Here is an 11,451-nt window from a genome sequence, read left to right as displayed (position 1 = left end):
TTTTTTTTTAAAGATTTTATTTATTTATTTGACAGAGACAGAGACAGCGAGAGCAGGAACACAAGCAGGGGGAGTGGGAGAGGGAGAAGCAGGCTTCCTGCTGAGCCGGGAGCCCGATGTGGGACTCGATCCCAGGACCCTGGGATCATGACCTGAGCCGAAGGCAGTCGCTTAACCAACTGAGCCACCCAGGCGCCCACTATCATCCTATTCTAATTCTCTGCATATCATGCCATTCATTCATTCAGTCTTCATTCATTCTTCATTTATTCGCTTAGGGCCAGAATCCCCCAACTAGAATGTAGACAACATGAGAGCAGGAACTTGTCTGTCTTGTGAATTTCTGTATGTTTCATGTCAAAAAGGGCAAGTGGTAGGGTTTCAATAGATATTTGTAAAAAATTGGGTGTTTCTAAAAAAGTCTAGGAGATGGAACCTTAAATTCCACTTGGCTATAAATCAGATATCAAGCCACTTCCTTTTTTCAGGCTTTTGTTTTCCTACTTTTTAAGATGAGAGCTGCTCCCAACGCCAGCCTACTCTTGTGTCCTCTATCAACATAGATGGGTTTGCCCAGTTTCTGAAATTCCTATAAATGAAAACCAACTTCAGATACTCTTTTATATCTAGCTCTTTGACTCAATGTTATTTCGTGAAATTCATCCATATTGTTACATGTAACAATAGTGCATTTTTTTCTTTGTTGTGTTACTATTTAAATATGTCAAAATATACGTATCCACTCTTAAAAAAGATGAAGGGTGATAATGATGATAGACCAGTGGTTTACAAACTCTGTTCCACAGAAGCACCCCTTCCCCAGCAGGGGTAGCACGGGGGAGAGGCCAAGAGAGTGAGACTTCCATGCCCCCTCCTTTTACCAGCCCCCCCCCCCCACTAAAGTGGTTTCTGGTTTTGTCTGTGTCATAGATTGGCATCGAGATATCTAGGTGCTGGGTTGGATTGCATTTGGAAAAAATTGTTTCTGCTGTTCAAAAAAATATTTTTAAACCATTTTTTGGGGTTAGATATGGGATTTTGAGCTCTGCTACTTTCAATCCACATGATGTAGGGCAAGTGAGTTAATCACTTTGTGCCTCTATTTCCTCAAATGCATAAATGTGGCAGCAATAATAACACTAGTAGATTATCTGAGCTAATTAATATAAAACACTTCTCACAGTGCCTGACATGTAGTCAAGCTTCCATCAATGCTAACTGCTGTTGCTTTCATCATTTTCTTTGTCATTGTCATTATCAACTTCGTCATCCCTGCCGAGGGTTCTTTCCACTCAGATGTTCTATGTTTGTTCCAGGCTTTGTTGCAATCACAGCCTGAGCTTGGCGGGAGATGGAATGTTTCCTAATTCTATTTCTAGCCCAGTTGGGTCTTCAGGCCTGCTCACCTTGGGTGTCAGAAATAAGCCAACCCGAGGTTGAGTGCCTGGGAAATGCCCCCACCCACGTCCCCTGGGGCCAGACTGCATTCCTCCAGGAGAAGAAGGAAGGAAGAGAGAATATTCTGTCTCAGCTAAGCTCCTCAAGTATATTACGAACCTGATACTCTTAAGGCATCCAAGTCAGGTTCTGACCCTGGTGGAGTCCTGCATAGATCCCAGCAGACAGACACCAACCTTGACTTTCCTTTTAATTCAGTCACTGGGTGACCTTGGCCAAGTCATTGTTTCATTATCATAGAGACTCTGGGTTTGCTGACCTCCTCTTTCCCTGCTAAGGATCTCCTGGGTGGGATGGAGTGGTATCCTATGCAGATAGGCAGCTGGGGGTGGGAAAGCTGATGAACAGCGTGCAAGGCACAAATGTTAGGTGGGACGGAGAGCCTTGTTTGGTGTTACCCTTGAGAGACTGGGATCCCCGGGGAGTCTCAAGGCATGAAGCCAGTACACCAGGAGGTAGTGGGTGACGCTCCAGGACCTGTGCCCAGGGCTCTTGTCTGCCACTCTGGTGCTTGTTTTGCTACCTGCCTTGGAAAGTCTTTCATCCCCTCTGCCTTCTTGAACGGTTGTTGGCTTCAAGTAAACAATTCAGTGAGGTCATGCCATCAGAAGGCAAGGCACGCTGGTTTGCTATGCTTTTCATTTGAGACTCACTTTAAACACTGCTGAAGACTTTGGGCATCTTGCCATGATGGGGGTGGTGGTGGTGGTGAAGAATTGAGCTGTTTATAAGAGCAGTTTCCCGTTGGTACCATGAAGCATGCAATAGCCCAGAAGGGCAGAATTCTGTCTGCACCCTGTTTCATTGGCCTCTGGCCTGGAGGGCCGTTATAGGGTTTGGACCACACATTAAAACAACGTATTGCTTGTCTCTAAGTAGAGACCACACTGTTGCGCAGCCCACATAAATGACAAAGTCTGTGTTTGAATCCAGAACTGCCTTTCATCTCTAACCTACTCATTCTAGGAGCCCCTCATGGGTTAGGACTGGATTTTGGCTCTCTCACTTGTAGCTCTGTGATCTCGGGCAACTTTTTTCACTTTGATTTCCTCATTTGTAGGTCAGGGACAATCGCACCTGCCTCATAGAGGTAGAGGAGATAATGTGTAAAAATGTTTAACACAGCACCTGGCACCGAGCAAGTGCTCAGTACATGTAACCACTGCTACTCCCACCTCCTTCTAATAATTGGGAAACAGAAATAGGACAAATGGGGAGACGGGAATTGAACTCAGGCAGATATTTATCACCGCACTATAAAATATGCACCTTGCATCGCCTGGCAGAGCACATCGCCTTTCTTGCTTGAGGGTTGGAACACGGAGCCCACGTTCCCCAACACGGTATCTCTAAATTGTTTTGATCATACACTCTGTCAGTAAAATAATTTTAAGTACTCCTCCTTAGTTATGTGCATTCCCTTATTTGTAAATTGCACACATGTACCAATATATTATCAAGTACGTATAAAACATATAAGATAAAGTTTTTAAAAAACTGAGATAAAAGTAAATATCAAGAGAAGCTCTAATATTTCCTCCCTTTTTTTTGGTGACCTCAGTGCTTGTCTGTCGGTGGGATGGGGGGGCTTAGGAGAGGTTGTCCTGTTAGGCCCCCTGTTGCTTCCTTCCTAAAGCAGTCATGGGATTTTAGTTACATTTTTTTTTATTATGGTTAATTTAATTAACTCATGTATGCACACAAATGATAATAATGGTAAGACATTAGAGTCTTCAGACCTGAAGCTTGGAAGCTCTCTACTGGAGTCTCACTGCCTCTCAAGAATAAGGAGCTTCTCTTAGTCTCCTCTACCTGGACTCCTCAAACCTACACTTTTGGTTTTTGAACTTTTAATTGGACTGTACTCAAACACTGTCATCACTGGTTCTGCCGCTCACTGTGTTGCCTCTGTTCAGATGTGATATGGCAACAGTAGGTCCAGATCTGTGCACTTCTAGCTTCAAGTTCCAAAGTAAAGAGACTTCTTCTCCAAAGTCAAACAAACAAAAAGCCCCCAAACTGAGTCTTGATGGCTCTGATGGCCTGTTTGCGTCACTGCTCGTCCTGGAACCACTCACATAGGAGATCAGCTTAGGCCTGGGTGATATGTCCAACCCGTGGGAGGAGGTGGGGTGAATCAGCCCTGCTCAAGTCAAATGGACAAAGAGTGAAGGCAGATTGATTCTTCAGAAGGAACTGGGGGTAAAATTACCTGGATGGTAAAAATCCTGGGTGCTGGAAATCAAATTCAGCCGTTGTCTACTACGCTTGTTGCCTCAGTGCTAAGGCCAGAAATGCTGGAATGATTCTCGAGTTTTTATTATTCCTCACCCTCCCCATCCATCAATTATGACAGCCCATCAATTCTACATCCTGAGTCCCTTCCCAACCTACTTTATCAGTGCTGTTGCCATTCCAGTCCAAGTGAACATTAACTCATCCTTTGACTCTTGAAATATTTCCTTACGCCCTCTTCCTTTTCTCTAAACTCTAAAAATAACAGCAGTAATAACTCATATTTGTTGAAGACTTGCTGAATCCCCCAGCACTGGCAAAGCACTGTGCATTCACGATCTCATTCAGTTCTCAGAACATCTCTGTGAAGTAAATAACTGCCATAGTCCCCATTTCTTCATACTCAAAATTCTTCAATGGCTTCCCCTTTCCCTACATGCCTGGTATCTATTATGATGTAACAAGGTACTCCAAACATGAATCATCTTGAAAACAATACAGCCATTTGTTTACATGAAGAATCTACAATTTGGGCAGGGTTCAGCAGGGAGGACTTATCTCTGTTCCTTGCAGCATCAGCTGAAATGGCTTGACTAGGGGACGGAGAATCTACTTCCAAGATGACTCACTCATATGGCTTGCAAGTTAGTACTGGCTATCATCTGCAAGCTCAGTTGGGGCAAAGGGCCAGAGACCTCAGTTCCTGTCCATATGGCCTCACTACATGGGCTTCTCCAGAGTCTGCTTGGGCTTCCTCACAATGTGGTGGCTGGGTTCTGAAAGTGTCCCAAAAGACACAAAGTGAAAGGTGCCATTTCTTAAGACCTGCCCCCAGAATCTGGCACAGCATCAGAGAGCCCAGATTCGAGGTGAGTGACCTGGAGCTCCTTTCGATGGGAAGCGTATCAAAGAATTCTTGGGTCAAGTTTTGGAGCTGCCACATCCTAACTATAAAAATTCATAAAATGAACTGAAGGTCTTTCCATGATTTGGTATTTATTAGCCAATCCATTATCTCATTCCATGATAAAAGCTGTCTGTGTACAATGACCTTCTTTCAGTTCCTCCAAGGAACTATGTTCTCTCTCACCTCAGTGCTATTGCACCTGCTATTGGCACCCACCCAAAATTCTTTCCCCATCTGTACGCAATCTCCTAGTTTCAGAGCTCAGCAGAAAAGATCTCTCCCAGGACGAGTCTAGGTTAAGCTCTTCTGTTTTAAGCTCTCATACAATTCCTGGCTCACAGTAGTAGGTGGGCCAGAAGTAAATTTTGAAAAAAGAAATGATGGAATGAATGAGAACATTCACTGCCCCTTCAGTCTGAAACTCCTTTCCTGTCTCTATGTCTTCTCACAATGCACCCCAGCCCTACTCAACTTCTAGGTTCTAGGTGGATGGACTCTGTATCTTGCAGCATTTCGATTCTTCTTAAAATCCCATCTCCTCCAGGAAGGTGATGCTTTTCCTTAGAAACTGCTCAGGATAAACACGCAACTTTCAGGACTCACTGAATCCATTGCTTGTATGAATGGAAAGTCTTGAGTGCTTGTTTTTATGGGACCTTTGTCTAATGGTCAGAGTGTCCCTATCAGTATTGTCACTATTTACTCTGAAGCTCCTGGAAGGCAGGCACCATCTCTCTGACTCATTCTCCTCTCTATTTATAGAAACAGTTGGCCTGATGACCAGCAGAGTGATGCTGAATTTTAATAGGCAGAGGGTACAAAATGAACAAAGACTAAGTGGGTTGGGTGTTCTCTCTGTCGTCCGGTAGGAACAACTTGGCTCTCATCAATTTCTGGTCAGGGAAAGACACAGATCTTATAATGGAAAACACACTGGACAGGAAGCCAGAGTTCTGGTTTACCACCATCGGGGCTGTCACTGAGCCAGTCTGGGAATTGTCTCCTTACCCATAAAGCAAGGGCACTTAGACAAGAGGGTGACTAGGGCTGTTTCAGTTACAGTGATGGTGATTCTGACAGTGGTCCAGTCATGGCACACAAGTCCAGCTTTGCTCCTTTTGATCTCTGTGACCTCAGGCAGGTGACTTCACCTCTTTGAGGCTTACTTTTATCATCTATAATCTGGGAATAATAGTTTTTCCCTCATAAAGCTATTTTGAGAATTCAAATGAGACAAACTATTCAAAGTGTTTAGGTTATGGTAAGCACTAATTAATTAATTAAACAAATGGCCATTGAGAACTGCTTACAGGAGCATGTGGTACAGTGGAATGGTTATGATCTTGACCTTGGAGTTAGATAATACATGAGTTTAAATACTGGTTTCGGGGCATCTGGGTGACTCAGTCAGTTAAGCGTCTACCTTTGGTTCCGGTCATGATCTCAGGGTCCTGGGATCAAGCCTTGCATTAGGCTCCTTGCTCAGTGGGGATCCTGCTTCTCCTTCTCCTTCTGCCCCTTCCCCCTGCTCATGCTCTCTCTCTCTCTCAAATAAATAAATAAATAAATAAATAAAGTATTTTAAAAATATAAATACTGGTTTCATCATTTACTATTGACCTTGGGCAAATGACATCCTTTCTGAACTTCAGTGTTCTCTAGAATGACGGCAAAAGATGAGAACCTAGTCCCTTATTGTGATTGTCATTGTGATGATTCAATAAGATGTAGTATATAAAATGTTTATCGTGGTGCCTACTGTATGATATATGCTCAACAGATAAAAGCTGTTTTTAAAATTATTATGACAAATAATTACTCTTCTTCAGGGAATAATCTGCATATCACTTGGGTTGGTATGCAGAGGGAACATGTAGAGGAATCCTGGGAGGTGTTTAGAGAAGATAGGCTGTGATCATATGTGGTGGTTCTTGAATGCCCAGATGAAGATTTGGGATTTTATTCCACTGGCAATGATAAGCCACTGAAGAATTTCAGGTTTTGGAAAAGATAATGTCAATGTATAGAAGATACTGAAGAGAAGACATACTGGAAATGGGGAGACATCATTCATTCACTCATTCATTCATTCATTCATTCAATCACCTGACAATTACGAAGCCCTTACATGCCAGGCACTCACTGGTGAGGATGCAGAGAAAGACAGATCATTAAACAATACTTAAAGTATAACAAGTGCCAGAAGAGAGAAGCATCTCACTCAGATTTTTCGAGGGATCCAAACATTTTTCCAGAAGGAAGTGATATTTAAATGGAGACCCAAAGTATAAAGAAGGGGAAGAGCATCCTAGGCAGAAGTTTCAAGTGCCAGGGATACCTAGGCCAGAGAGAGCAAGGTGAGTGGAGAACTTGAAAGATATTCAATCTTTAAGATAAAAGGTAAAGGGAAGCAGAACTAGGGTGATGAACACAGAGATGGAAAAGAGAGGATGAATGCGTGTATCATGTGGCGATCGAAGCTATAAAATTTGATGGCAACTGGGCATGGGGGAGACATAGGAGTCAAGGGTGACGCTCATGTGATACCCCTTACCATGCTAGAGAGGCCTTACTTCAGTTTGCCTTTTACCTCTTTAGGGTGTGTGCTGGATTTTGCTGTGTCAACTTCGCTTAGTTGGGAATGACATATGGTTCCCTTTTGGGTCTTAGGCCGGAGTTGTGCAAAAGAGGAACTTGTACAAGATTTGGAAGGTGGAAGTGAAGCGGTAGCCATCATTCCATAATTGCAGGGGCAGAGGTGCCTTGTCAGGTTGAGCTCATGCAGCTCTTCCTCTTGACGACCAGCAGCTCTGGGTCCACCGCCTCATCTTTGGACCCCCAGAGGCCATACCTCTGAGACGTCATGGCTTCCCACAGACCTCTTCCTGCACTGTCCCTCTGTGAACCCACTTTGGTGGCTGCATGTTCTTGGTTTTTCAGATTACCTGTGACTCTGTTTTTGATCTTTCAAATATGCCTTTAAGACTTATACTTCCCCAGCTTTTCCCATAGTTGGGTAAAGTCTAATTTTTATAATAATTCTCTTATTCTATAATATTGATAATGAATCTACCCCAACTGAACCCTGACCGATACAGGTTCATAAAGTCCTAAGATAGATTTCACTTACTTTTAAGTATTTCTGATGCACTCAGGCAGCCAAAGTTTCTTCCCTTTAAGAAGAGGTATAGATCATAAGCCCCCTTAGTCTAGAACCACCACCAACAGCCACAAAAGATATTTGTTTGAGACTGACTTTTCTCCCCTCCCTTAAGTCCATGGGCCAAAACATAGGAAATGATAAACCAGATAACTAAGCAATAACAGAAGAAAAAGGGAGAGGAGGATGTTCCAAGAAGGGGGTACAGGATGTGCAAAGATCCAGAGGTCCGGACTCCTCGTTGTCTACCTTAGGCTTGTTGTGGAAAGAGAATGAGATCAGGAGCATGAAGGCCCTCAGTAAATGGTACAAAGATGTGCAGATAGGAAATCAGCTTAGAAGGACCACTTATAAGAAAGACTTTTTGCATTCTGCTCTTTAGTAGTTTCTCCGAGGTCTTCAGTTCACCTCTGTGCTCCAACCATCAGACAACTAGAATTTCAAAGGACGTAATTATGTGGTTAGTGCCAGCAGGGCCTAGAGCATTTGGCTCAGAGAAAACCATTGTCTCCTTCTGAGCCACTAGGAAAAAGGAACGGAGAGTACTTAAAGACCAGTTTGCTCTCCTTTCATGCCAGGACTTTTCTGGAATGAAAGTGTCCTGGCAACCTCTGAATTACTTCACCTTTCCTGCCCTGGACCCTTTCAGTTTATTTTTTCTCCTTTGTCCCTAGGGCAAGTCAGGGAGAAATACAGCTAAAGAATCTTGACTCCAACACTTACTTGCTGTGTGACTGTGGGTGGGTTATTTCAACTCTCTGCCTCTCAGTTTCTGCAAAGGCAAAATGGGGATTAGGACTGATTTCATGAGGTTGTTGGGAGGATTTTTTTTTTTTTTAAGATTTATTTATTTATTTTTAGAGAGAGAGGGAGCGCAGGGAGGGGCAGAGGGAGAGGGAGAGAGAAACTTTAACAGACTCCTCACTGACCTTGGAGCCCGACGTGGGGCTTGATCTCAAGACCCTAATATCATGACCTGAGCCGAAACCAAGAGTCAGACGCTTAACCGACGGCGCCACCCAGGGGCCCCTGTTGTAAGGATTAAGTGAGTTATATGTGTTGGGTCTTGAGAACAATGCATAGTACACTATGAGTGATCAGCAACTGTTAGCTGATACTATTACAATAAAAATAATTTTTATTATTACTATGGAATCAAAAGGTCAATTGCAGCTTCCTTGGCATGTTGTGATATTCTCCATAATCTTTATTTCCATCATTTTCTTCTTAGAGAAATCAAGTGACTTAGAAGATCAGTGATTCCTGACTAGTAATAATATGGTTTACCAATTCTAGTGCACGTGAGCAGATATTGGTCCAGCTCATCTATTCAGAGTGTAACTTTGAGGAGGGAAGGAACCAGTATTTAGCCTCGGCTCTCCCCCACCTACCACTCCACCTTTTTCCTTCCCTGTTGAGCCAGGGAACGTGTCTCTGTGTGTCTTCTCCACATGCTTCCCTCCTACTCACCTGCTCCTCTGGCTCCTGCCCCCATCTTGCCACTGAAACTACCTTCCCAAAGGTGACCGATATCTTCCTTATTTCTAGATCCAGTTAACATTTCCTTGCCTACTGTCAACTCCTGCCTTCTGGAATCATTCTCGTAGCAGGCTTCTAGGGTACCTCACTTCTTCTGTAGGCATTTTTCTTACCACCTTTCCGGCTGCCCTTTATTCTCCAGTTCTTTTCATTCTTTTCAGCCGTATTCTTTTGCCCCCTGCACCCCTTACACACTGGTGCTCTTCAGGCTCTATCCTAGGCCATCTTGTCTTCTCAAGACACACCTCTCCTGAGGGAATCTCATCTTGTCCCAAGACCCAATCCTCAGGTATAGAGACTTCTAGTTCTGTTCCTTTGTCTTGAAATTCAGACTCAATGTCCTCACTGAGTATTGCCACCTACATGTCACAAAGGTGCTTCAAGCCCAGCTTGTCCTAAAGTGAACCCATTACCCACCTCCCTCCTGTGCTCCCTCTTTCGATGACTGGCACCTCACTTGGCAGATAGCTTGACCTGCCTATACTTGAGAATCACCCCAACATCTTGCTGCTGCTTCTCTTTCATCTCTCCATGTTCTATTAATTTCTACATCTGTCAACTTTACTTCCAAAATATCCCTGGAGACAGACATTTTTTTTCTCCTTCCTTGTTCCTTCTCGTTCTGACCACCATGGTCTCTCCCTACTGATCAATGGCTATAGCCTCTTCATTGACCCCCCACGACTTCATTCTTGACTCTTTCAAATTATTCTCCACTGGGTTGCCAGAATTACATTTTGTGAATGGAAAACTGGCCCTGATGCTTTCCTACTTAAAACACTTCAGTGATTTCCAATAGCTTCAAGGATAAGCTTGAAATACCTTAACTGATCTTTCAAGGCACTGTATCATCAGGTCCCTGCTTACCCTTCTGGCCTCATTTCTGCCTACCCCCAGCCCCAGTCTCCTGTAGTATTACATATGCTAGGTCCACTGATCTTTCAATTCTCAGAATGTGTCCCCAGGTCCTTGTCTGGAAGCCCCTTCTCAAATAACTACAGCTCATTCTCTAGGTCACAGGTAGAGGTTGCTTCTTCCACAAAGTTATTCCTTATGCTCAGGTATGGCCTAGGTCCTCTCTGGTGGGGCCTTGGAGGGGTCTTCTGAGAGCTCTGTCCTCTTCCTTGTGATTTATTTAGAGTTTGGGCTTTGGAGTCAGGCCACTGGGATCTGAATTCCAGCTCTGCCACCTGTTGCTACTTTTTAACTCAGTGAACCTCAGTTTCCTTATCTCTAAAATGGGTCTAATAGAATCTATTTTACAGAATTGCATGTTTCTTTCATTAAAATAGGGATTAAATGGCATTCAATTCATTATCTGTATTCATATTAATGGTTTAAAATCTATTTTTTTATTTGAATTTAAACTGCAGAATGGCAGGGACTATGTCTATCCCTGAATGCCCACTGCTATAGTGCAGGTAATAACTCAATACAAAGACACTGAATAAATTACTAAATGTGATTTGGTATTTTGATTATTTTTTTTTAAATTTAGCATTATCTTATATTTCCCATACAGTTAAGTACTTCTCTATTAATTGCTTTCTGTTGGTTGATAGTGTATTGCATAAATGTTCCAGAAATGATTTAACTATTGTATTTCAATACTTTGTTATTTTGAATAATATTGTGACAAACATTCTGGTGTATAATTTTATGTCTGTATCTTATATTATTTCCTTAAAGTCCTTTTCTAGAACAGAAATCTTGTTAACATGTTCTGGAACTCTCTATTTAATTTCCTGTCATGGTTTACAAAACATTCACACTTACTGTTTAGTGACTTTCTCCTTCTCTCTGATGGCTTTGGGATAAGTAATACCCAAAGCCTGAGGCTCAGCCTTATTCATCCCTCTTGCCCTCCACACTAGAAGTTCATGTTCTTGTACCTACACTGGGAGCTAGCAACACTTAAACCTCTGTCTTTTAAGATTGCATTTATTTATTTATTTTAGGGTTTTGTTTTGTTTTTGTTTTTAGAGAAAGTGCATGTGAGTGGGAAGGGGGCAGAGGGAGAGGAAGAGATAGAATCTTAGGCAGACTCCACCCTGAGCACAGAGCCCCACTCAGGGCTCGATCCCACAACCATGAGATCATGACCTAAGCCAAAATCAAAAGTTGGACACCAACTGACTGAACCACCAGGTGC

The sequence above is a fragment of the Leptonychotes weddellii genome, chromosome 7 (assembly GCF_054177405.1).
Source record: "Leptonychotes weddellii isolate Sample4059 chromosome 7, ASM5417740v2, whole genome shotgun sequence".
NCBI lineage: Eukaryota > Metazoa > Chordata > Mammalia > Carnivora > Phocidae > Leptonychotes > Leptonychotes weddellii.
The sequence above is the reverse complement of the archived record's forward strand: the minus strand, read 5'-3'. Positions refer to the sequence as shown.